The 27,335-nt window shown below is 39.4% G+C and overlaps 2 pseudogenes; both read left to right on the top strand.

Moving 5' to 3' along the window:
• Window positions 1-8,482: 8,482 nt before the first annotated feature.
• Window positions 8,483-9,038, top strand: LOC149257045 (uncharacterized; annotated as a pseudogene).
• A 3,916-nt stretch (window positions 9,039-12,954) lies between these two features.
• Window positions 12,955-13,969, top strand: LOC149257044 (uncharacterized; annotated as a pseudogene).
• Window positions 13,970-27,335: the final 13,366 nt, after the last annotated feature.

The raw sequence follows: 27,335 nt of genomic DNA, 5'->3' as shown, positions 1-27,335 counted from the left end.
ACATAAAATAACAGGATCAACAGGCAATCAAATGAAAGTGGCTCAAAATATCAAATCGGTCTCTTTCAGCCCTGGGGAATGTTATTAGTGCACTGGCTTCTGAAGGGCAGCATACAGAAATCACAAGCTCACGATGCTTATGAGTGATTCACTTGATGGCGATGCCAAAACATTGATGTTTGCAAATATATCCCCAGCGGAATCCATTATGGATGAGACCCATAATTTTCTTTCATATGCTACTCGAGTTCGCTCAATTGTAAACGATGGCAAGCGCTGGACAAAGCCAATGGTTCTTACGGCATCTCTCTTCCCATTTATGTGCTTTGGCATTGGATGTTGGAAATAATACTGAGAGGGGGGGTGAATCAGTATTATCTAGCAATTTAATAAATCTTCCTTATTTGATCTTTGAATTATTTTAGCATGTCAGTACCATAAAATAATGAGCATGAAAAACAGATAGTCACACCAAAGAACACAAGATGTAAGGTGGAAACCCAATGTGGGTGAAAACCACCTGCTGCAATATGTCTCTATCTTCTTTCAATTTAGAAACTTCTTTTACAATGATTTTGTACTGGTGCAGTCCTTTACCAGTACGCAGGCTGCAACCTGCAGAGAGCTACAACTCTCTCTCTCTCTCGTTTTCCAGTCTACTCCTGGAAGGGAGCTACAACCCCCTACTTCTTTTCATAAAGCATCAGATGATCAACAAGTACATAACAGATATAGATCACTACAGATATCATATCAGCAACAACAGAACTAACCCAGAACACCTTATCAATAGAGAAATTCAATCAACAGAACATCTTAAAACAGAGACGCAGTTTTTCTTTTTGTGGCCTGCGACCAGACGCCGTTAACCTTCTGCTACTCTGCGTCCACACGCAGATATCCTTCTGCTCCGCTGCGTGCCCACGCACTGTTCCTTTGACTGCTCTGCATTCTGTTGCTTCAGGGACGCACCCAAAGATACTATCGCGCCGCGTCTTTCGCTACAGAGACGCACCTGAAAACACTATCGCGCCGCGTCCTTCTGCTTCAGAGACGCACCTGAACCTTGATCGCCCTGCGTCCCCACGCAGGTCTCTCTCTACTGTGCTGCGTCTCGGCGCACTTGCCCTTTACAGTACCTGCGTCCCGGCGCACTTTACCTTCACTGAACCTGCGACCCTTTAGATATAAATGATATGAAGGCTTCAGGACAAACCCAAACAGTCAGATCTATAGATCTGATCATGCGCCATAGAGATCACAGTCCATTAGAAGATTCGCCCTCTTAGATCTGGACTAGATCTCACCAAATAAGATATTCAACCCAAGACAATTGCTCAATCCAAATGAACTCCTTTGCTTTATATAGGCAAGCTCCTCCCCAAAACATGGAACAATACCACGAGCCGACACCATAGAAACATAAAACCGTCGGCTAGATACCACACAAGAAACCCCCATGTGCTTTTCTCTGCCTTGAAATGTGTGCACTGGGTAGACACACCCCCTGAACGGCTGGCCGGCGTCCCTGGACGCGGGTTCTGCATGGTATACCTGCGGGGACGCACTTTCTGAACCGATTGCCTGCGTCCTTCTTAATTTTTCAACAAAATGAGAGCCTTACCACTGGAGTTGCCATCAAGTACAACATCTGTAACATACAGTCATACCAGAAAACATAATGCCAACAATCTCCCCCTTTGGACTTGATGGCAACCTCAACCTGGCAACCTCAACCTTACAAGCTTCAGCTTCATTCTCCCCCTTTGACATCAAGGGCAAAGGGTATGCTCCCCCTTAGCTCATGCTCCTCCAGATCTGCAACAAATAACCAGAAATCCACCATGAAAGAGATAGAGACATATTGCAGCTATTTCCAAGATCTCCTTCTCCATAATGCCAACAATGCATTATGTGCTCCCCCTGAGCCTTGTACCACCAATAAGAAGATGTTCAACAATAAGATGATGCATCAACAACCCCCAGCTTTTGCCTGAGGTATTCAAATGTGTCCCTGGGCAATGGTTTGGTGAGAATATCAGCAACTTGTTCCTTGGAAGGAACATACTCCAACTTGACTTTCTGTTCAAGCACTTGTTCCCGGAGAAAATGGTACTTGATTGGTATGTGCTTGGTTTTTGAATGCATAACAGGGTTCTTTGAGATGCTGATTGCACTTGTATTATCACATAAGATGGGGATTGGTGGAGTACAAGTGATTTGAAAATCCTGCAAAGTCTGCATCATCCAAAGGAGTTGGGTGCAACAAGATGCAGCAGCAACATATTCTGCTTCAGCTGTAGATAAGGCAATGGAACTCTGTTTCTTGCTGAACCAAGATACCAGTCTGGAACCCATAAAGAACGCACCACCACTTGTGCTTTTCCTGTCATCCACGCTTCCGGCCCAATCTGCATCTGTATAAGCATGAAGAGTAAGATCTGTATCTCTAGGATACCATAAGCCATAATTTTGAGTCCCTTGAAGATATTTGAAAATTCTCTTTACTACCTGAAGATGAGTCTCCTTCGGATTTGCCTGAAATCTTCCAACTATTCCAACTGCATGCATGATGTCCGGTCGGGTACCTGTCAAATATAGTAAACTTCCAATCATAGATCTGTAGGTTGGTTGATGTACTGCTGCAGATTCATCATTTGCACTGAGACTACATCCTGTGACCATGGGTGTACATACTGGTTTTGCATCTTCCATACCATATTTCTTCAAAATCTGCTTGAGATACTTGGTTTGAGATAAAAAGATTCCTCCTTCCTTTTGTTGGATTTGCAAACCAAGGAAATATGTCAGTTCTCCTAGCAAGGACATTTCAAATTCTTTCTGCATGACCGAGGCAAAGCTTTGACTCATAGCTTCTTCATTGCTGCCAAAAATAATGTCATCTACATACACAACAAGTATTAGCAATTTGTCATTTTCAACTTTTATATACAGATTGCTATCTGCTGAACCTTTTGAGAAACCTTGTTGATGAAGATATTTGTCCAACCGGTAGTACCAAGCCCTTAGAGCTTGTTTGAGACCATAGAGAGCCTTTTTCAATCGGCATACAAGATTTGGATCATTTCCAAGAATGAACCCATCTGGCTGTTCAATGTACACTTCTTCTTCCAAGTCTCCATTCAGAAAGGCTGATTTCACGTCCATTTGAAATACTTTGAAGTTTTGAAAACTTGAGAGAGCAAGGAACATTCGGATGGCCTCAAGTCTTGCAACAGGAGCAAAAGTTTCTTCAAAGTCTATTCCTTCTTGCTGCGCATACCCTTTACAAACAAGTCTGGCTTTGTTTCTAATTACTTCTCCATTTTCATTCAATTTATTTTTGAAGACCCATTTTGTTCCGATAACATTCTTATCCTTTGGTCTAGGAACCAGCTCCCAAGTGTTGTTCTTTTCGATTTTCTCAAGTTCTTCATCCATTGCTTTCACCCAACATTCATCTTTGCATGCTTCTTTCACATTTTGTGGTTCAGTAGAGGAGAGTAATGCCAAATAGCTTGAGGCTTCTGCAACTGTTCTTCTTGTTTGTACACCTGCTTCTTTCTGCCCCACAATCTGAGATTCTGGATGATTCTTCTGAACATATCTGGATGGAGTTTTCTCTTCTATTCTTGTCTGCTCCTCTGGTTCTTCTTGAGGTTCTCCTTGGGGTTCTTCTTCTTCATTATTCTGTCTTTGAGGGTAGCCTTCATCTTCTTCTATATCTTCATGATGTACTTGCCTAGGAATATATCCCTTCTCATCAACCACTACATCAATGCTGTCAACAATTCTGCCAAGTCTTTTATTGTAGCATTTGTATGCTTTGCTATGTGGAGAATAGCCAAGAAGAATGCCTTCATCTGCTCTAGGTTCAAGTTTTCCAAGCTGCTCATCAGTATTCTTGATATAGCATTTGCTCCCAAAGATTTTGAAGTGCTTTACCGAAGGAGTCCTGCCACTCCAAAGCTCATGAGGAGTTTGAGTGCTGTTCACCCGGACATTTGTTTTGTTGAGAATAACAACCGCAGCATGTGCAGCTTCACCCCAGAAAGTTGCGGGAGTTCCTGATTCATCAAGCATAGCACGAGCCATTTGTTGGATTGTTCTGTTCATTCTTTCAACAACTCCATTTTGCTGAGGAGTTCTAGCTGTAGAGAATTCTCTCCTTATCCCATGTTCATCACAGAAATCGAAAAATTCATTTGAAGTAAATTCCCCACCTCTGTCGGATCTGAGGCACTTAATTTTGTGACCTGATTCATTTTCAACCAAGGCTTTGAAGGATTTGAATTTTTCGAATGCTTCATCTTTGTGCTTCATAAGTCCTAACCAGACAAACCTGGAGAAATCGTCAATAAATAATATCAAGTATTCCTCTCCTCTAGGTGTTCTTTTCCTGAATGGACCACATGTATCTGTATGTACTAGCTCAAGAGGCATGCTAGCTGATCCTTCTTTCTCTGGAAAGTTAGTCCTGGTTTGTTTTCCAAACTGACATGATCTGCATATGGTGTTGTCAGGAATTTTGATATCTGGAAGATCGCGAACTGCTTGATATTTGCATGCTTTCCTTATTTGTGAGAAGCTTAGATGTCCCAACCTTCGATGCCATAACCAGTGCTCTTCATCCTTGCTTAGATAGCATTGTTGTTGTCCTTCTTCAAATATGTACAGATTATTTGGAGTTCTTTTGCCTTTGAGTACTGTTTTACCTGTATCAAGATCACGAACAAGACATCCATTCGATCTGAAAATAACCTCGGTTCTTTGATCACACATCTGGCTGACACTTAGAAGATTATGCTTCAATCCATCAACATACAAAACATTTCCAGCTTTGACCTTTCCTTTTAACTGAGCAATGCCTTTTCCTTTTATAGTTGCAGGAGTATCGTTTCCAAAAGAGACTTTCTTTCCTTTTTCTAGAACAGAATAAGATTCAAGTTTTTCTTTATCACCTGTCATATGCTTCGAACATCCACTGTCAATGTACCATAGATTTTCCTGTCCCTCTGCATAAAATGCTATTCCACATCTTTCTGTTTGAGGTTCCTTTATTCTCCATGTTTTGGTGCTTGAGGCTTGCTCCTTTTTCTGCTGAAACCTGCTCCTGCATTCAGATTCTTCATGACCAAAGTTATTGCAAATAGAACATTCGACTTCATTTTCAAGAACCGAAAAGTTGTTATAGGTCCTTTTTGTCATCCCTGTCATACTTCTTTGTTTTTGAGCTTCCCTAGTCATGATTGTTTTATATGCAACACATTGAGCTGCTTTGTGACCAAAATTATGGCAAGAAAAGCATTGTCCATTGAAGAAGCTTCTGCGGTTATTGAATCTACCTGCCAACTGATTGTAATTTCTATTTTCATCTATTCTTGAACCAAACTGAGAAGATTTTACCTGTGGCTGGTTGTAGCTTTTGTTCACCCTTAAGATGGATTGCCCCTGATAGTTTCTGTTTGTATTTTGTCCCTGCTTTACCTGATTATCTTCATTGTTCTTCTGCTCATTTCTTCTTGCCGCATCAAGATAACTTTTTGAGGTGGATGCTTGAGAGGTTTCTCCATTGTAACCCAAACCTGTCTTGTTTAGAGGAGACCACTGCACATTGATAATCTCATCCAAAGTTTCAGATCCTTTGACAAACTTAAGATTAATAGCTTTTGCTTTCTCAATTTCTTTTCTGAGACCAACAATTTCACCTTCTAGTTTTTCAAGATGTTTTTCTTTTTCATCAATTTGAAATTGTAGAGTATCAATGATCACATTCTTTTCTTCTATACATCTCTTGAGTCTAGTAATTTCATCATAGAGGTTATTCACATCTACAGCATCCTCATAATCATCATCTTCAAATGCCATTAACAACTTATATTTATTACCTTGTTCATCTTCATCACTGTTTGATAAACCATCACTATCTTCATGGGTGTAGTAGCTTTTCTTATTTGCACTTTGTTTCTTGTTCCATCTAGCAGGTTCCTTTCCTTTATCCTTATAAGGACATTTTGCAGCATAATGACCTACTCTTCCACAAGCAAAGCATTTGAAAGGTAGCTTACCTCTGAACCTTCCAGAACCCCTTTGAAGATTTCTGACAAAATTTGATTCTTCTTCCTCTTCTTCTGGAACATGGCTTGCTTCATAGTAATCTTCTTTGCCTGATGCCTTAAAAGCAACTTCCCTTCTGTCTGATGGACCTCCCTTTCTCATTTCATAAGCAGTTAGAATTCCATGTAGCTGAGACATAGTGAGAACACGGAGATTTTCCTTTTCTTCTATTGCAGATACTTTAGATTCAAACTTGGGGGATAATGATCTTAGAATCTTTTGAACTACTATAGCCTCTTTTATTTCTTCACCCAAATTTTTCATACAATTAACAATCTCATCTACCCGAAGAAAATAATTAGCCACACTTTCATCATTATACATCTTGAGAGTCTCATATTGAATCCTGAGAGTTTGAAGTTTAGCTTGTTTTACCTGTTCATCTCCTTCATAGCTCGTGACCATTTTGTCCCATATCTCTTTTGCTGATTTGAAGTGCATTACCTTCATGAATTCTGTTTGGGATATACTTCCTAATAGAGTACTGACTGCTTTTGCATTTGTTTCATACTTCTTTTTCTCAGCTGGATCTGTAGGAGTAGCTGAAGGAAAAGCATAGCCTGTTTCTACAATGTCCCAAACTTCTGTACCAAGAGATTGAAGATATGCAGTAACTCTTACCTTCCAATAATTGAAGTTTGTCCCATCAAAAATCGGTGGCCTGATTGATGCTTCTCTCTCGTAGTTGCTCATGATGAACGATCTACCTTCAAGCGATCAAGCTTCTCTGAAGGACCTGCTCTGATACCAATTGTTGGAAATAATACTGAGAGGGGGGGTGAATCAGTATTATCTAGCAATTTAATAAATCTTCCTTATTTGATCTTTGAATTATTTTAGCATGTCAGTACCATAAAATAATGAGCATGAAAAACAGATAGTCACACCAAAGAACACAAGATGTAAGGTGGAAACCCAATGTGGGTGAAAACCACCTGCTGCAATATGTCTCTATCTTCTTTCAATTTAGAAACTTCTTTTACAATGATTTTGTACTGGTGCAGTCCTTTACCAGTACGCAGGCTGCAACCTGCAGAGAGCTACAACTCTCTCTCTCTCTCGTTTTCCAGTCTACTCCTGGAAGGGAGCTACAACCCCCTACTTATTTTCATAAAGCATCAGATGATCAACAAGTACATAACAGATATAGATCACTACAGATATCAGATCAGCAACAACAGAACTAACCCAGAACACCTTATCAATAGAGAAATTCAATCAACAGAACATCTTAAAACAGAGACGCAGTTTTTCTTTCTGTGGCCTGCGACCAGACGCCGTTAACCTTCTGCTACTCTGCGTCCACACGCAGATATCCTTCTGCTCCGCTGCGTGCCCACGCACTGTTCCTTTGACTGCTCTGCGTTCTGTTGCTTCAGGGACGCACCCAAAGATACTATCGCGCCGCGTCTTTCGCTACAGAGACGCACCTGAAAACACTATCGCGCCGCGTCCTTCTGCTTCAGAGACGCACCTGAACCTTGATCGCCCTGCGTCCCCACGCAGGTCTCTCTCTACTGTGCTGCGTCTCGGCGCACTTGCCCTTTACAGTACCTGCGTCCCGGCGCACTTTCCCTTCACTGAACCTGCGACCCTTTAGATACAAATGATATGAAGGCTTCAGGACAAACCCAAACAGTCAGATCTACAGATCTGATCATGCGCCATAGAGATCACAGTCCATTAGAAGATTCGCCCTCTTAGATCTGGACTAGATCTCACCAAATAAGATATTCAACCCAAGACAATTGCTCAATCCAAATGAACTCCTTTGCTTTATATAGGCAAGCTCCTCCCCAAAACATGGAACAATACCACGAGCCGACACCATAGAAACATAAAACCGTCGGCTAGATACCACACAAGAAACCCCCACGTGCTTTTCTCTGCCTTGAAATGTGTGCACTGGGTAGACGCACCCCCTGAACGGCTGGCCGGCGTCCCTGGACGCGGGTTCTGCATGGTATACCTGCGGGGACGCACTTTCTGAACCGATTGCTTGCATCCTTCTTAATTTTTCAACAAACTGAGAGCCTTACCACTGGAGTTGCCATCAAGTACAACATCTGTAACATACAGTCATACCAGAAAACATAATGCCAACATTGGATTTATACTGAACATCATTGCCGTATTCTATGGTTCTCTGGCTGCCATTCCTTTGGGCACTATGGTGGTTGTCCTTGTAATCTGGGCATTTATATCATTCCCTCTAGCACTCCTTGGAAAGGTTTTCGGAAGAAATTGGAGCAGCTATCTTGGTAGATGGCAATCAATCAAAAACACCGTGCATACTGCACATGAATTCTCTTAATGGCACTCATGGAAATCTTAGCAAGCTCATCCAAAGTTACATCTGGGAGGAATGGCGTGGGAAACATCTACCACAGAGAGTTCTCCAGCAGCGGTCCAAAGGATATATGAAATCAAAGGACGCAGTATGACAAGCCCACTTGCAATCTGTGTTGCTGATGTGTCGGATGTTAATCGCTTTGCAGTGACCTCTCATTTACCGGATGGTCTACTTAGTAGTTTTCTTCCTGGACCTGTCACTTTAGTGCTAGACCGTGGTAAAGAAAGTATTCTTGAGAAGTCCCTCAACCCAGGAGTGAATACTATTGGAATCAGAATACCAGAATGTGACTTTATCCAGATAGTAGCTCGTAATTTTGGCAGCGATCTTGCACTCACAAGCGCTAATCGAAGTGGACAACCAAGCACAGTTTGTATTCAAGAATTTGAGCAGCTGAGGCAACATTGTGCTTATATTTTTGATGGAGGTCAACTTCCAGTTGGACGTGCAGGCTCAAAAATTATAGATCTAACCACACCCAAAGTCTATAAGCTCCTAAGACGTGGAAGTGCTTCGAAGGAGACAAGAGAAATTCTTGATTTATTTGGTTTCAAAGAGATTAATTAAGCATGAATTTTTGCCCCCGAGTTCAACTGTATCATAGTGTTTTTGGTGATAAAGGGACCAAACACCACGAAGACATCTGTCACAACAGAAAAATAGGGTCAATTCACCTATTTTTTATCTTCAGTCAATGCTTCAACAGGATCTGCGCTCCATATGTCAGCCATCAGAGGATTTTTAGGAATACGCTGTTTTATTTTAGAATAGATGAACGCTCCTTTCTAATTTTTGTAATTGTAGTTGAAACAGCGCAGAGGTTTTTGGGATCGATTTGTTTTCTCCTTAGCAGTATTGTATTTATTGTATTGAAAAAAATTCATTCGAGGAGAGAGAGTTAGGGGAGATTTTCTGAGTGCTGAGTGCTGGAACAGAGCTTTCAATGTACAGTTTTCTGCAGGGATTTTTAATGAAAATTTCACAGCTCTAACTTCTGAGATTCATGTGGTATGTTAATTTAGCATAAGTTTTCCCTTTGTCTCATATGTAAACTGTTATGTTTCATTCACCTCATGATCATATCTAATTGAGCAAATGAAGTGTTTAGGTAGAATTCATAGTATTATATGCTCTGCCTATAAGTTTGTTCAATTCAATGTTTTCTTCTGTTTAAGGAGGATTCAAAGTATTATTTGCCCTCCTTAGCTCCTCACCAGTCTCGCCATCCCATTTAAAATCTCGATTTGATGCTAAATTCCTTGCCTACCTTGCCTCAGTCGTCAACCTGTGTTGTTCATTATATTTCTCTGTTTGAAGCTGTGATTTTGCCCATGCAGCCCAGAAAAACCCCGTCATTAAAAACCCAAAAACTTTAAATCAACCCTCCTTATCAGTTTACTAGCCTAATATCTTTGATCCTAATTGGTCAGCTCACCCCATTGAGAAAGTACCTTGAGTCTGACCGGAGAGAGCCTTCTCCTTCCTCGTAGGGCTAGCTACGAGGTGAAATGGTTTGATGTTGCCTTGAAGGTTTACCTTCCTCAGCCTAGGGTGAAATCTCAAGCGCTAACATAGTGGCGACTCCGCTGGGGAGAACATCTACTCCTTTGTTCATTGATGTGTTTGTTTCATAAGTCTTAGACGGAGCCTGAAGTTATGCCAGGAGCCTTCGAAAACGCTCTTGTTTTACATCAGCGTTAGTAGATAAACGCTGCTTCAGTCAATCTCCGTGAGCTTGTGAAAACAACACTTCGGTTGCATTTTACCCCAGTACATGCAATCAATTTCAGATCTGATGCTGATGGTGGACAGCAGTCAGATACATATGCAGGCTGAACCATTCACCTGGCGACTCCAACTCGATCCAGACATTCCAACGCTTGCTGATCCGTTCATGCAATGGTAGGGTATGTGGCAGACCCTGCACTTTGTGAAGCTCTAAACGGAGTTAGAGAGTGGTTAGTAGATATTGAAATTAATGAAGAATTTTTCAGTATTTTCCTTCAATGTTTGAAATCTCCGAAGCTTCATCTTGAAGGCAAAACTAGATTTTGTGAGTTGGTTGTTGAAAGAGTTGAAAACAAGATTCAGTGTCTCGATGAGCAGATTCAGTCATATGATTTCCAAGACCCTAAAAGGTTCTTGGAAATCCTTCCTCCACAACAAGCAATAACAGACTTGCCTGTAGATGTATACATTGACAATGTGCAGCTGGAAATTTGCATTGCAGAGTTGGGACAGCCAACAGAGTCCGGCTTCCGCGATCCAGTGGCAACATACATGGACACATTTTTCACTTTGATTGATGGAGCAGACTGCCTTGTACATGACCAGGCTCAGTACGTGCATGAAGGGCTGCCAGCAACTGCATCTGTGGCCTGGTGGAAGTTTTCTCAACCTACATCATTTTCGGATTTACTTGAATGGTTAATATGGAATTTTAGCATTACCTGATCTATTATTTGTACAGCAGATTAGAGTAGGATTTGTAAATAAATAAGCAGCCATAAGGGCAGCATCTGGTTTTAGTTTGCTTGAAGATTGTTTGAGTTCAGTTTCAGTTTGAGAATTAAGTGAAGAGTTATGTTGATATTGACTCCATTGCCCAATGGGTGGAGGCACTGTCTGCTCTCCCAAAGTTCTGCGGTTCTTGGCACCTCCACAGTGCGGCAGCTGCCATCCCAAATGGAGCTGATGTTAGACTCCGTCTCATGTCAGAGATTGATTCTTCTTCAAAACAGGGTTTTGAAAAAGAAATCATTAAATGTTGCTTTTCAGATTATGTAATTTGTTCTTCAGCTCTTCAACTGGCAACCGACTTTAAGCTCCTATCCCTGCACAAGCACAATTTAGAATATTCACTTTTCAAAATATATCAATGGAGTCCTACAGTACTTGCCTCAATTCTCACAAGCAGATTAAGAAAGATTTTGTCAGCAACTTGAATGGTACATCAATTCTTGAAATTGCTACCCTTTTCCTGCTCTGGTGGATTTTGTAATGGGGATACTTTCTCGATTAGTAAATAAGCAGATATGGAGATTGCCAAAATTGTGGGTTGGATTTCTCAAGTGTGCATACCAAACAAAGCCACATTCATTTCATGTGCTATTACAGTTACCTGCAGCACAACTTGAAAATGCTATTAACAAGACTCCTGCATTAAGAGTACCTTTGGTTGCTCATGTCAGCCAACCAAACATTCGTTCTTCTTTGCCTAGGTCAAAATTAGTGGTTTTGGGTCTTATTCAGGATGCTCAACCCGCAAAACTCAGCTCCCCAAATTCCCCCATTGACTGATGTGGGGTCTTCTGGCCAAATAGTGACTGAGACGCAAGCGTCAGAATCTGCAGTTCTTAGTTGAGCAAATGCTCTCGAGCATTTTATTGTGACATTTGTGGGAGTTCAAGGGCAACAGCTGAAAAGGGCTTTGGTTCTTTCTGGTACATGGTTGCAGTCTTCAAATTGGTGCTGCTTGCCTTATGAAGCCTGTCTAAATATTCTTCAAAGGGTGTCAAGGGGATATCCTTTGATGGCTTCCATTGTACATATTTTGATCTTAAAATTCAAATAAACAAAGTGCCAAAGTGTATTTGAGTTTCTGACTAGCACCTGAAAAGGGCTCTTGCTAAGATCTGAGATATCAATTATATCTTGTAGAGCTTGTTTTGTAGATCTGAAGTTATCATTCACCAGGACTGGTCATATTGCAGGATGATGGCAGCCTTTTAACTTAGGAAATTGTTCTATGCCCGGGCTTATTGTCTAGAAGCAATGTACCAAAATGTAACACCGGCTGAGATGCTTTTGTATGATGGCAGAGGAATTTGTGATTGCAAAGTGCCTTCTGGAACATGTTGACCAGCTTTTTTTTAATTCATTAAACGGGCAGTTGGGAGCTGACAGATGACAGATGCATGCACAATAACAGGTTTACGATGAAGAACGTGGTCTGGATATTGAGATCAAGATGTCTTTGGCAATAAAGATAGATACATAAAGGGAAATTTACAAAATATTTCTGTTGGTCATTTTGGGGTGCTCAAGAACTTGAGATGAGGGCATTCATCATAGAATGATGAACATCATGTGAACATATCAAAACAATGGCGCTTGCCAGATGGGTCCTTGCCTATCACCAAAGGAGATGCCCAAAATGAACCTCAAATTTTAAGCTGGTGAGACAGAGGTTGCAGTACTCAATGAAAATGAGATTTATCATGCCGAGTCATGCTTAGTTCACAACAGCACTGATGTAATTGAATTATCAATCCTTAATCAATGCCTTACCGATCTTTTCAGGTTCCGTGGGCCTTGTAAAGTATTGCAAGTTGATGTCTTCATTAAGTTAACATAAAATAACAGGATCAACAGGCAATCAAATGAAAGTGGCTCAAAATATCAAATCGGTCTCTTTCAGCCCTGGGGAATGTTATTAGTGCACTGGCTTCTGAAGGGCAGCATACAGAAATCACAAGCTCACGATGCTTATGAGTGATTCACTTGATGGCGATGCCAAAACATTGATGTTTGCAAATATATCCCCAGCGGAATCCATTATGGATGAGACCCATAATTTTCTTTCATATGCTACTCGAGTTCGCTCAATTGTAAACGATGGCAAGCGCTGGACAAAGCCAATGGTTCTTACGGCATCTCTCTTCCCATTTATGTGCTTTGGCATTGGATTTATACTGAACATCATTGCCGTATTCTATGGTTCTCTGGCTGCCATTCCTTTGGGCACTATGGTGGTTGTCCTTGTAATCTGGGCATTTATATCATTCCCTCTAGCACTCCTTGGAAAGGTTGTCGGAAGAAATTGGAGCAGCTATCTTGGCAGATGGCAATCAATCAAAAACACCGTGCATACTGCACATGAATTCTCTTAATGGCACTCATGGAAATCTTAGCAAGCTCATCCAAAGTTACCTCTGGGAGGAATGGCGTAGGAAACATCTACCACAGAGAGTTCTCCAGCAGCAGTCCAAAGGATATATGAAATCAAAGGACGCAGTATGACAAGCCCACTTGCAATCTGTGTTGCTGATGTGTCGGATGTTAATCGCTTTGCAGTGACCTCTCATTTACCGGATGGTCTACTTAGTAGTTTTCTTCCTGGACCTGTCACTTTAGTGCTAGACCGTGGTAAAGAAAGTATTCTTGAGAAGTCCCTCAACCCAAGAGTGAATACTATTGGAATCAGAATACCAGAATGTGACTTTATCCAGATAGTAGCTCGTAATTTTGGCAGCGCTCTTGCACTCACAAGCGCTAATCGAAGTGGACAACCAAGCACAGTTTGTATTCAAGAATTTGAGTAGCTGAGGCAACATTGTGCTTATATTTTTGATGGAGGTCAACTTCCAGTTGGACGTGCAGGCTCAAAAATTATAGATCTAACCACACCCAAAGTCTATAAGCTCCTAAGACGTGGAAGTGCTTCGAAGGAGACAAGAGAAATTCTTGATTTATTTGGTTTCAAAGAGATTAATTAAGCATGAATTTTTGCCCCCGAGTTCAACTGTATCATAGCGTTTTTGGTGATAAAGGGACCAATCACCACGAAGACATCTGTCACAACAGAAAAACAGGGTCAATTCACCTATTTTTTATCTTCAGTCAATGCTTCAACAGGATCTGCGCTCCATATGTCAGCCATCAGAGGATTTTTAGGAATACGCTGTTTTATTTTAGAATAGATGAACGCTCCTTTCTAATTTTTGTAATTGTAGTTGAAACAGCGCAGAGGTTTTTGGGATCGATTTGTTTTCTCCTTAGCAGTATTCTATTTATTGTATTGAAAAAAATTCATTCGAGGAGAGAGAGTTAGGGGAGATTTTCTGAGTGCTGAGTGCTGGAACAGAGCTTTCAATGTACAGTTTTCTGCAGGGATTTTTAATGAAAATTTCACATCTCTAACTTCTGAGATTCATGTGGTATGTTAATTTAGCATAAGTTTTCCCTTTGTCTCATATGTAAACTGTTATGTTTCATTCACCTCATGATCATATCTAATTGAGCAAATGAAGTGTTTAGGTAGAATTCATAGTATTATATGCTCTGCCTATAAGTTTGTTCAATTCAATGTTTTCTTCTGTTTAAGGAGGATTCAAAGTATTATTTGCCCTCCTTAGCTCCTCACCAGTCTCGCCATCCCATTTAAAATCTCGATTTGATGCTAAATTCCTTGCCTACCTTGCCTCAGTCGTCAACCTGTGTTGTTCATTATATTTCTCTGTTTGAAGCTGTGATTTTGCCCATGCAGCCCAGAAAAACCCCGTCATTAAAACCCCAAAAACTTTAAATCAACCCTCCTTATCCGTTTACTAGCCTAATATCTTTGATCCTAATTGGTCAGCTCACCCCATTGAGAAAGTACCTTGAGTCTGACCGGAGAGAGCCTTCTCCTTCCTCGTAGGGCTAGCTACGAGGTGAAATGGTTTGATGTTGCCTTGAAGGTTTACCTTCCTCAGCCTAGGGTGAAATATCAAGCGCTAACAGATCCATCAAAAAATAATTTCCAAAATAAGGAGCTAACTACAGGTTTATCTACGAACTTTAAACACTTAGAAGCATTTGTTTGAGAATAATTTTCAACTTGCGATATAACAGAATTTTCCAAGAAAGGTGAAGTATTTGCATTAAAATTTCCTATAAATGAATCGACTGAGTAATTTCCAATAATTTTGTTGTTGTATGTGACTGGTTCGTTTTCCCCTTCTAATTCCGTGACAATATACTTTTGATGTTTCTCTTGGTAAACCCATATTTTATTCGGCTTACCATTATAGGGAAGCCACATGTGGGACCAATCGGTTGTGAAATAGCCATGAAGCTTTCCTGACCAGTCTCTGCTAAGGATTAGGCCATAGAATTTAGGGATATCAGCCACAAAGATGTCAATGACTTGACACAATTTCGGGTTTGATGATAGTCTAATAGTGACTTGATTGAGTTCTCCTATAATTTCGACTTGAGATTGGTCTAAATGCACAATTCGAACAACAGATTTTTGGGGATCCACATTTAATTTCGTACAAACTATTCTTGGTAGAATGTTGGATGAAGCTCAAAAATCAACTAAACTATTGTGTAGTTTTTTGTTGAAAACTTCAAAATTCAAAAGAAATAGAGGAGTATGGGATTTGGATCTTCCTATTAGAGCAATATCAGTAGGACCGATTCTATCTAATGAGGTGGTAGGAGGCCTTCCTATTTCTTGAGCAGCTTGCGAGATTACAACAACAGGAAGAGGAGAAGTAGGGACTTCTTTTAGATCTTTGAGCAATAGCTTCTATTGATGTTTTAACTTGCTAAGCTCATGGAATGTGATATTTTCCCTAGTATTTTTCATATCTTCGATGATATTGTATTCCATTTCATCAGAGACTAACAGGGTTTTAGATAAAGGTGAAGAATTTGTTTGAGGTGGAGTGGTTTGAGTTGATTTGGACAAATATTTCTTACCTATTTCTTTATCTTTGGGAGCCGGGGTTGATTCCTTCTACTTTGGATTTGTTTGTGGAAAATAAACAGGGCTTCTACTCCTCGTTGTGATAGGTAATGCTTGTTGTGCTTATTGATCAAGGAGAATAAAATCCCACATTCCTTGTAACTAAACTACTTCTTCATCATCTATTTGTTCTTCAGTCGTTGAGATTTATTCTTCCTCCGCATCTAATTTCACGTTTGATATGGTACTTGGAGGCTTAGGATCAGAGGTAGGGTCTCTTTTGTATGGTCTGAAAGGTTTCCTTGTAGAAGTCTCTGCTACATGTTTCCTAATATCAACCATTTCATTGGACATAGTCTTAAGGACCTTTTGTAGACCTTCAAGACCAAAAGGATCTTTAGGCAATCCTTTCTTGGATTTGTCCCTAAAAGTTAATTTCTTGGAATTTCGTTCTTCTAATGCATTCTTCTTATCTAAGGCTAAAATGTGTTTTTATACAACTATTGCTTCTTTAATTTTTTTTGCCAAAGTTGGTTTGGCAGCTCTAGTGAAAAAAATAGTTGTGTTTGAGGGAAGAGAAGAAATGTACCATTCATTTTGGACTCCATCGTTGGGCTTGGATGTCGTCGGGATTTTATTTAATAAATTATTAAAAAGTGAATTGAAGTCCTTAATGGGTTCTTTTGGTTTAGCTTTTAAGTTGGATAGATCATTGATAAGAGTAGTTATTGATCGGTGATCTCCAAACTTAGCTAAGAATTGCTCTTGAAAAGCATCCCAACTATTAATGGAACCAGATGGAAATGAAAATTACCATGATCCTGTTGATCCTTGTAAGGTATACGAGAATAATATTACAAGGACATCTTATTCTACTACTTCATTGAGATTTATGGACAACATAAAATTGTTTATATAGTTGGGTTGTGTTATATTCTTTCCACGTAGTTAATAGGGGGTTTGAAGGGCACCTGTAACCCCACTTTATGGGGTTCGGGGCAGCACCGCAAAAAATTTTGGTTTTGGACCCTATGTTAGGTTGGGTAGACCCACCTATGGTTTTGTGGATGATTTTCGCACATGTTTTTTTGGACGCGATGGTTTTTGGTCCATGGTATTGGATGCTTTGGCATATATAAATATGTATTATAACATTGAAAGGAACATAATGAAAAATCAAGCTGGTAGTCCCGGTTTCGTGATCTAGGGGAAAATCTCTGTGTATATGTGTTTTATGTGTTATTCTCTCACATTATTTATTTTATGTGTTTTAGAATTTGTATGCAGGTAATTTCTGTATGGGGTTAAAACCTACATTTGGTATCAGAGTAGATTTGGCTTCGAGGGGACGCCTTTTTTGCTCAGGGGTTTTGTTCGGGCCTGTGGTAGACCCTGTTCAGTGGGAGAATTGCGAGACTGATTTTGGTGGTGAAAGAAGATGGCAAGCAGTGGAAAGATAGAGATCAAGAAATTTAATAGTCAGAGTTTTGAGTAGTGGAAACTCAAGATGGAGGATCTGTTGGTGGATAAAGATCAGTGGATCGTGAGATCCAGGTACTAAACCAACGGGAGTGTTCGATGAAGAATGGAAGAATTTGGATCTAAAGGCAAAGAGCACAATATGATTGTGTGTCTTAGATTCAGTATTACTGAATGTATCAAGGGAAGCTACAACAAAGGATTTGTGGGACAAGTTAGGGACTTTGTACCAATCTAAGTCCTTGGTGAATACACTGTTCCTGCGGAAAAAGATGTATAACCTGAAGATGAAATATGGAGAATCGGTGACAAAGCATCTGAATGCATTTAATACTGTGGTAAGTCAGTTAGCATCTATTGATATTAAAATTTCAGATGAAGATAAGTGCATCAGTTTGTTGTGTTCTCTACCAGATTCATGGGATAGTCTGGTTATTGCAATAGGTAGCAATGCAACTGCCTTGTAGTTTGATAAAATAGTCTCAGCCTTGCTAGTAAAGGAGATGAAACGGAAAAATATGGAGAGCCAAAATGGTGATGCCTTGTCTGTACGAGGACGATTCTAGAACAGAAACAAAAATAAATCATCGAGTGGGAGATCTAAATCTAGAGGGAGATATAAATCTCTAGGAAAACCTGTAAAGGTGGTGTGCTGGAAATGCAGAAAGGAAGGCCACTTCAAAAGGGACTGTAAATCTAAAGCTCCTGAAAAAGGAAAGGGATTTGATGAGGCTCCTTCTGCAGAGGCGAAAACCATCTCAGATGAAGGTGGGGATGTGTACTTGGCTTCTTCAAGTACACATGTAGATCATGAGGCATGGTTGATTGACTCAGGTGCATCCTTTCACTTCACTCCCCATACAGAGTGGTTCTGTGAGTATGAGAAATATGATGGTAGTGATGTCTTCTTGGGGATGAGAGGAAGGCTAGAATCATTGGTCGTGGAAAAGTAAAGTTGAAGCTGCAAAGTGGAAGGGCTAGAACACTTCCGGGTGTTCTACATATTCTTGCATTAGCCAGAAATATGATTTTCGTTAATAAGCTAGATGATGCAGGTGTAAAAACAGTGTTCGAGAAGGATACCTGCAAGATGGTTCAGGGAGCACTAGTATTGATGCGGGGAGTTCGGATTGGAACTCTGTACAAGCTGCAAGGTAGCACTGTTGTTGATGGGTGCAAGAGTTCCGTGGTTCCTGAAAGTGGAGCAGAAAATCTAGTGGTCTCTAGAGAAAATACCATGCTGTGGCATCAAAGGCTTGGACATATTGGAGAGAAGGGCCTTCGAATACTTCATGGTAAAGGTATGAGTAACAACTCTCTAGATTTTGATTTCTGTGAAAATTGTGTATACGGGAAGCAGAATCGGGTGAGTTTCCCCTTTGGTGGTAAGAGGGCAAAACATATATTAGAGCTTGTGCATAGTGATGTGTTTGGACCTGTGAAGATTCCATCACTAGGTAAGTTTGTGTACTATGTATCATTTATAGATGACTTCTCAAGGAATACATGGATATATTTCCTTAAGAAGAAATCTTAAGTCTTTGATAGGTTTAAATAATTTAAGGCTCTAGTGGAAAACTAGACAGAGAAGAAGATAAAGGTGCTGAGGACAGATAATGGTGGAGAGTTTTGCAATAAGGAATTTGAATAATTCTGCAAGAAGTGTGGTATAGCATGAGAGAAGACTACTCCATATACACCTCAGCAAAATGGAGTTGCAGAAAGAATGAACAAGACATTGATGGAAAGGGCAAGAAGCATGCTCAGTGGTGTCAGGTTAGGACAAGAATTCTGGGCAGAGGCGGTGGATACTACATGTTGCCTAGTCAACAGGTCACCTTCATCAATGTTGGAGGATAAGACTCCAAAAGAGGTATGGACTAGTAAGAAACCCTCTCTTTCACATATGAGGGTATTTGGATGTGATGCATATGTACATGTTCCAAAGGAGAAAAGAACAAAGTTGGATAGTAAATCTGAAAAGTGCATCTTTATTGGGTATAAGGATGGTTTAAAGGGTTATGAGGTTTGGAACCCAGTAACAAGGAAGGTTATGTACAGCTGAGATGTGGTGTTCAGAGAGGTGAAAGATGTTATTAAACATGAAGTCCAACCAAAGGAACCTGAGAAGATAGAGTTTGAGCTAAAGGAGGAAGAATCAGACTCTACAATAGAGGAGGAATTAAAAGATGAAGATCCAGAAAATCTGGCTGTGAGAAGATCAACTTGAGAAAGAAGGCAGCCAGAAAGGTATAGTCCATCTGCTTTCTGTTCAAATTTTGCTTTGTTTGTTACTAATGATGATCCCAAAACTGTGAAGGAAGCAGTGGATTCAAAGAATGGAAATCTCTGGAAAGAGGCCATGGTTGATGAAATGGCATCTTTGCACAAAAATGAGGCTTGGGATCTGGTGGAGTTGCCGGCTGGAAGGAAACGCATTGGCAGCAAATGGGTGTTCAAAAAGAAGACAAATGCAGAAGGAAAAGTGGAGAAATACGAAGCTCGATTGGTAGCAAAAGGTTATTCCCAGGTGCCAGGAATTGATTTTGGTGATATTTTTTCTCCTGTTACCAAGGTAAGTTCTACTAGATTACTTTTATCTGTTGCTGTTGCTTTTAAACAGATGGATGTGAAGACAACATTTCTTCACGGGGATTTGGAAGAGGAGATCTACATGAATCAACCTAAATGCTTTGCGGTGAAGGGTAAGAAAGAACTAGTATGTAAGTTAAAGAAGTCTCTATATGGGTTAAAACAGTCACCAAGGATGTGGTATTAGAAATTTGATACATTTATACGGGGACTTGGCTTCACCAGAAGAAAAGAAGACCAATGTGTGTATTTTAAATTAATTGGTGACTTTGTTATGTATCTGGTCTTGTATGTGGATGATATGTTGTTGGTTGGAAATGACAAAGAAGTTATCCAGGATTTGAAGACCAAATTGTCATCCAAATTCGACATGAAAGATCTTGGTGCCGCAAACTATATTTTGGGCATGGAAATTAAAAGAGATCGAGCAAAGAGGAAGCTCTGGTTAAACCAGAGGAAGTATGTCGAGACAATATTGCAGAGGTTTAAGATGCAGGATAGTAAACCGGTGAAGGTTCCTATTCTTGTAGGTGTGAGGTTATTTGTTGAATAGTGTCCCAAGACAGAAGAAGAGGAAGAGGACATGTCCCGTGTTCCATATGCAAGTGCAGACGATAGCTTGATGTATGCAATGGTTTGTACTAGACCAGACATTGCACATGCAGTGGGAGTATTGAGCAAGTTTATGTCAAAACCAGGGAAGGAGCACTGGACAACAATGAAGTGGGTTTTCAGGTATTTGCATGGCACTAGTGATTATGGTTTGTGCTACCAAGGAAGAACAGGGTTGGACAGAGTGTTGGATATTCATGGCTTTGTTGATGCAGACTGGGCTGGAGATTTGGATTAGAGAAGATCTAAAAGTGGGTATGTGTTTAACCTATTTGGAGGTGCAGTTAGTTGGATGAGTAAGAAACAATATATAGTGGCACTGTCAACTATAGAGGCAGAATACATGGCAACCATTCATGCAAGAAAGGAAGTAGTTTGGTTGCAGAGATTGTATTCAAGTATGGGGTTTGTACAGGAAGCTATAAGGATAGACTATGACAACCAAAGTGCAATTTTCTTGGCAAAGAACCCCGCATATCATTCAAAGACGAAGCACATTGATGTTCAGTATCACTTTGTGAGGGATATGATAGAAGACAAAAAGGTGTTGCTGGTAAAGGTGGACACTTTGAAGAATACTGTAGATGCATTGACAAAATCTGTGAGCTCTGAGAAGTTCTCTTGGTGTAGAGAGACAATGGGCATTTTAGGGCTGGAAAAATGACTAAGCTCTCTTATGGACCCCTATGGAAAGAAAACAACAAGTGGGAGAATGTTAGGTTGTGTTATATTCTTTCCATGTAGTTAACAGGTGGTTTGAGGGGCACCCGTAACCCCACTTTATGGGGTCCGGGGCAGCGCCCCGGAAAATTTTGGTTTTGGACCCTATGTTAGGTTGGGTGTAGCCACCTATGGTTTTGTGCATGATTTTCGCGCATGTTTTTTTGGACGCGATGGTTTTCGGTCCATGGTATTGGATGCTTTGGCATGTATAAATATGCATTATAACATTGAAAGGAACATAATTAAAAATCAAGCTGGTAGTCCCGATTTTGGGATCCAGGGGAAAATCTCTGTGTATATGTGTTTTATGTGTTCTGCTCTCGCATTATTTATTTTCTGTGTTTTAGAATTCATATGCAAGTTATTTTTGTATGGGGTTAAAACCTACATATATGTTCTTCAGCTGGTAGGCCATCATCAGGATTGAAATTTGGTAACCACTTTTTTGGATGGGTAGGCAATGGATGTAAGGATCCCGCCATCCTAACAGCTCCTTGATTTGTCCATGGTCTTTGAGACAATTGTAAGTATATGTGTAGAAGAAGATGTTTCGGTAGTTGAAGGTGATTGGGTATAGGAGGCTTGTGCTCCAGTACCTGTGTAAACAACGATCTGGAGTTGTGAGACAGATGGTTGATTTTGTGATGAAGTGGATGGAATGAATGAGGGTGTTTTAGGTGATGATGAAAGCACCTCACTATGGGATTCAGATTGTGTCTTCTTAGATCTCTTTCGATTTGGTAGAGGGAATTCAAATGGGGGGATCCCAAATTTTTCGCTCGGTGATCTAGTTAACCTTTGAGAGGAGGGAAACTCAGAAGAAACACTAGCTTGGGATAACTCATATTCTTCTTGAGATATTGAAATCCCTTGCAGCTTGTGGCTCAAAGACTATACTTCAGGGTTTCTATAGAAGAAGAGTGATTTGTCTTCTTTGAGATCACAGTAGTGGATTCTAAGGGTTTCTTTACAACTTCTCGCTCAGGATTTGGAGATTTAGAATGGGATCGAGAAGTTGGAGGATATGGTGAGGGGGTTTTACTCTTAGAATGACCTATTGATTTGAACTTACTTGCCATTCATAGTTGGGCCCTCCTTTTAGCGCCAAAATGTTGAAGCCTCTAAAATCTTTGGGACAACATGGGGGAAAACCACCCAGTCCGGACCTTGGTTAGCAGCTCCTTTTCTGTTTGGTGTAGTGGCTCTGACTAGGGATAATGGGACCAATTTCCCAAAAAATATTATGATAGTGTTGATGGGGTGATATGTGATGTAACGGGAAAATGACTAAGCTAAGTGTAATCTAATCTAACTAATAAAAACATGCATATATCCTAATTTAACACTATTTAGCTATAAATATACCCGAGAATTAAATACAATATGTGATCTAAATGATGTCTTAAAACAATTGGTAATAAATATCATTCAACTGCAATAAGAAGTGAAATCATTTAATAGTAATCATTTTGTATAAATAGTTAGACAAAATGATTGTGAAAGATATATCGCATACAAAATCGTTCATGTATTCAAAATAGATTCAAAGCTAACATCATACAAAAGTGAAATAATGCTAAACTGTAATTCTGAATTCCACACATAAAACAATTTAAAGAAGAAGTATTGTCTGATACATAAATAGAACAAGATCAGAAGATAAAAGTACCATATATGACGAGTCCTACTCATGTGCTTTAGCAATATTAACCCAATCTTAATCAATACAACACATTCTAAGAATACAAAAGTGCATTTCAGTAGAGCGTGCTAGATATTTGAAAGAAAATAGATCATGTTCCGTTCATTCCATCAGAACCTCCTCAAAATTACAGAAGTGCAATGTTTCAAATAATGTTTCTAATAAAATTTATGGACCCCTCTCTAAATGCATGAGAGGGGTTTAAATACTAAAATATAGGCCCTAAAATAGATTATTACAAAAAATAGCTAAGGAGGTTTAAATGACCTTCAAAAAATGCAAAAATAAAACTAAAAGAAAAATAAATTAAATGACTAACTACTTTGTAGTTGATCTCTAAGATCGCAAATATCAGTCATTGGCTTGAGCTTGGTCAGTTGGTCAATCGCAGATTTTAACTGCCCCACAAATATAGTGTCTATTAGTGCTGGCACCATATTTTGTGTTGAGGTTGTTAAGCACCTCAAAGTCATCCACTGGCTATATGGTTTCACTAAAAACTACTAGTATGCTTCACAATTCAGCCTACTGAGCTGTCTAGTTGCCTCCTCCTTTTCCTGTGCTGCCTATCTCCATTGTTGGTTTAACTGTTTGACATTTGGAAGAAATCCTAATACACATTCCTTAACCAGATTGATGCCATGAATATTTTCATTGATGGCTTCAATTATGTTGTTTGTTGCTATCATTGTTTCCCTTTCTCCTTGCTTCAATCAAGAATCCCAACCTATGAAAAGGATGTCTTTATGAGATTCCTCCAGCTTCAGAAGATCATCCTTCTCCCATCCTCTGATTCTTGTCATGTGATAAAGTCGAAAATTGTTTTATAAATTTCTTCATACTCAAGTATCATGTCAATGACTTTGTTTGTTAGCTTATCACTGGTTTCACAGTAAGGAATTATCTGCGAGATATTCTGGCAAAGTACTTCATTTTGCTACATTAGTTGGGAATTAAGACTGAGGCTTCCTTTATGAACTCATCAATTTTCGGATTATCCTTAAACTTATCTGTCATGGACTGTATCCACACATCTCTTTCTGCTAAGCTGGCCTGTTGTTGTATTCTCATATGTTCAAATTCCTTTTGGAGCTAGGCTACTTGTAATTCTGCTTGGTGATTGGATTTTTCCTGAGCTAATTGTTGTTCTAACAACATAATTCTTTTTTATTTTTCCTTAAGCAACATTTGGACCTTTGTCTCTTTGTCAATAGTTGTTGTGGCATAGGCCCCTATGTATTGCGACAATTTTATGATATTTTCATATAGGTCCATGGGCAAGTCCTTCCAAACGATGTCGATTGGTCCATTTTTAGAAGTTCTAACAATTAGAGCATCCAAATATCTTTTCTTTCTCTGTATCTTGATTAAAGATTTGTGGGTAGGGCTATAAAATACATGTAGTGGAGGTATTTCTTCAACTCTCAAAACAATTTCTGAAGTAGGAGTGACAGGAATGATTTTAATGTCCTAAGTGACCTTAACTCCTTCCTTTGTCGTTTCCATATTTGGCTTATGTTGGGTTTGCTTAGGAGTCTGTATCTCGTATGTTTGCGCAGGGTTTGAATATGTGTGAATCTTCTTTTTGAACTATTCCCATTCCCGTTCCAATTCAATAATTGGGCGTTTACCTGACTGAGTTGAAGAAGAGACAATTTCTACTTGTTTCTTTGTTGAGGTTTGCTTGGTTGTCTCTTCTACAGTTCTAGCTATGTCCTTTTCGGACCCTTTATTTGTGATTCCTCCTCCATTTTGAGACTGCTTCTCTGAGTGCTCTGACTCATGCGTAGATATCTCTTGGGTATCTTCTTCAGAGTTTTCTCTAGAGCTGTCCTCCAAGCTTACACTAGGAATTGGCTCCCTTATTGATTCTATCTGCAACAGGTCCAATGGGAACTTCAATAATCTTTTTTCCCTATATACATGGAAATCCCAAAGATCATATGGGGTAAAACGTTCCGATGCCAAATGCAACACTTGTGAATATGTTTATGCCTGTAGGAAGAGGTCATCAAATGCGTCCCCTTCATGGGTGAACGGATTTACTTTTACCATAGTAGTAAAATTATTAACAATGCCATTTGGGTCATACTACCTTATTGGAAGTGTAGCTAATTTCAGACATTTAATAATCTCTTATTCTTTGAATGTGTGTCCAAAATCATGTAGCGCAAATGCACCACATTGTAATGGGAATGTAGGCCAAATGACCTTATTTATCTCTTTCAGTCCTCTACTTAATCCACCTTCCCCTACTATTTGTAGGCTATTTCTCTGGCCATTAATTTGTCTGGGACATAATATGGGAGAACATGCAGTGAAGAAATTCTCCTGAATACTTTGATTTAGGTAAAACAATGTAAACTTTGAAACGGGAAATATAAACTCAAAACGGGAACTCTGGCCCAAAAACCCCAAAAAAACCACAAAAACAGTGCTCAAAACGAAAAGTGTGTATACTGGAACGATGTTTTTTTTTTAGGTGTCAATTTTGCGGCTGTTTTAAAAATGGCAGTGACTACGAAATTTTATACGAAATTTTCCTGCAAAATATAGCTTCAGAACGAAAGTGTTGATACTGGAATAATGATTTTTTTTTTAGGTGTCAATTTTGCGGCTGTTTTAAAAATGACAGTGACTACGAAATTTTCTACGAAGTTTTCCTGCAAAATATAGCTTCAGAATGAAAGTGTTGATACTGGAATAATGATTTTTTTTTTAGGGTCAATTTTCATACTTTTTTAAAAATGCTAATAAAACCAATTTTTTATGTCTCAAACAAAGTTAAATTTTAAGGAAAAAACACATTAATGTTTCTGGTAGAATATCATTTTTCTTTCCTAAGTATAAATTTAACATGTTTTCAACCAAAATCAATAGTTTCTCATCTTAATAAAAGAATCAACGCTAGACCTTAAGTCTCGTGGTGGAGCACTAACTCAATCTACAACATATCAGGTGACTTGAAGTAGTTAACCCCCTTGCTACCTTATGATTCGATATGCTCATGCATCGATGATCTGCATCCCCAAAGTTGGAGCCCCCTCCTTTTGTCAGAATGATATGGGTCATATTAGTTATCATGTTTCTCGAGGTAGTTAACTCCCTCACTACTTCTCAACCCAACATATTTGTTGACCATTGATCTCGGTGGAACATGACTTGTCGAGCCAATGGAAAATCGTTTGAACATAACTCCCAGATGCCTGATGAACATCACCACATTACTCTTCTAGGTTGTCCATGAATGACAACTTGGTATCTATTTCAAATAATAATTTCATTATTCCATTAGTCTCCCTCCCAATGGCATATCGTTCACCCAGTTCACTTCGATTTGATACAATATGGTTGGATATGACTAGTGATTATAGTCTACAAATACAAGAACTTGATAGATGGCTGCTTCTTTAACATCATTAAATGGGTTTTTGATGTGAGGTTTCACAAGAAGAACTCTGGCATATTTGTAGTTGCCTCTTGATCTTTTTACATGTATGGTGTAACCAAGCACTCTCACCATTGATAAGCAAGGGTAAGATATTCCTCAGGGCTCATGAAGAGCCTCAAACAACAATTGGTTCATGAAGGGAAAAGATGTGACAAGCAAGATTTTGAACCCAGGTGGAGAGGATAACAATCTAAATTTTTTTCCTTTCAATCATCTAAGCTAGACCCCATTGGCAAAGTAGGTACCTCTTGTTTATTTGTACCTTCTTCTAATTTACAAGTCCCCTCCAGGTATTTAACAAGCTCATTGTAAGCATTGAATTATTTCTAGTCAGATAGTGAAACGCTTTTGAATATATGACCTTATCGTATATTGTTTTGTAAGAGGCTTTAGGCCTAGTTTGATTGTTTTTCATTTGCTGTTGAAATCATTTTTAATTTCAATTTACTGTTGCTTCTCTCATTTCCTTTTAATCATAAAAATAGACTTGAAAATTTTCATTTAAAAATATTTCTTTCTTTTCTCTTTGATCATGAAAATAAATTTGAAAAATTCCCCCAATTCAAGCATTTGGGCTTCAATATAAAATAGGCATAAGGAATAGTGCTTGAATCCTAGAGTTTGTTGGAACCCGGCATAAGAAAGATGCATCCATCTGCCATTTCTATTATTATGTAATAAGATAAATTTGGTGCACTCATAATTCGAGAGCAATGAAGGGAGACAAAAACTCAAATTCCTCGAATTCAGGTTCGCACTTTAATATAAAATAGACTTTAAGGAATACTGCATGAATGCTCGAGTTTGTTGGGACCTGGAATGGGAGAGCTGGACTCATGTGTCTGAGCCC

The sequence above is a fragment of the Pinus tabuliformis genome, chromosome 6 (genome assembly GCF_031772625.1).
Source record: "Pinus tabuliformis cultivar Carrire ecotype Pingquan chromosome 6, CPIR1, whole genome shotgun sequence".
Taxonomy (NCBI): domain Eukaryota; kingdom Viridiplantae; phylum Streptophyta; class Pinopsida; order Pinales; family Pinaceae; genus Pinus; species Pinus tabuliformis.
Note: the sequence above shows the minus strand (reverse complement) of the source record. Positions and strands in the feature narration are given on the sequence as shown.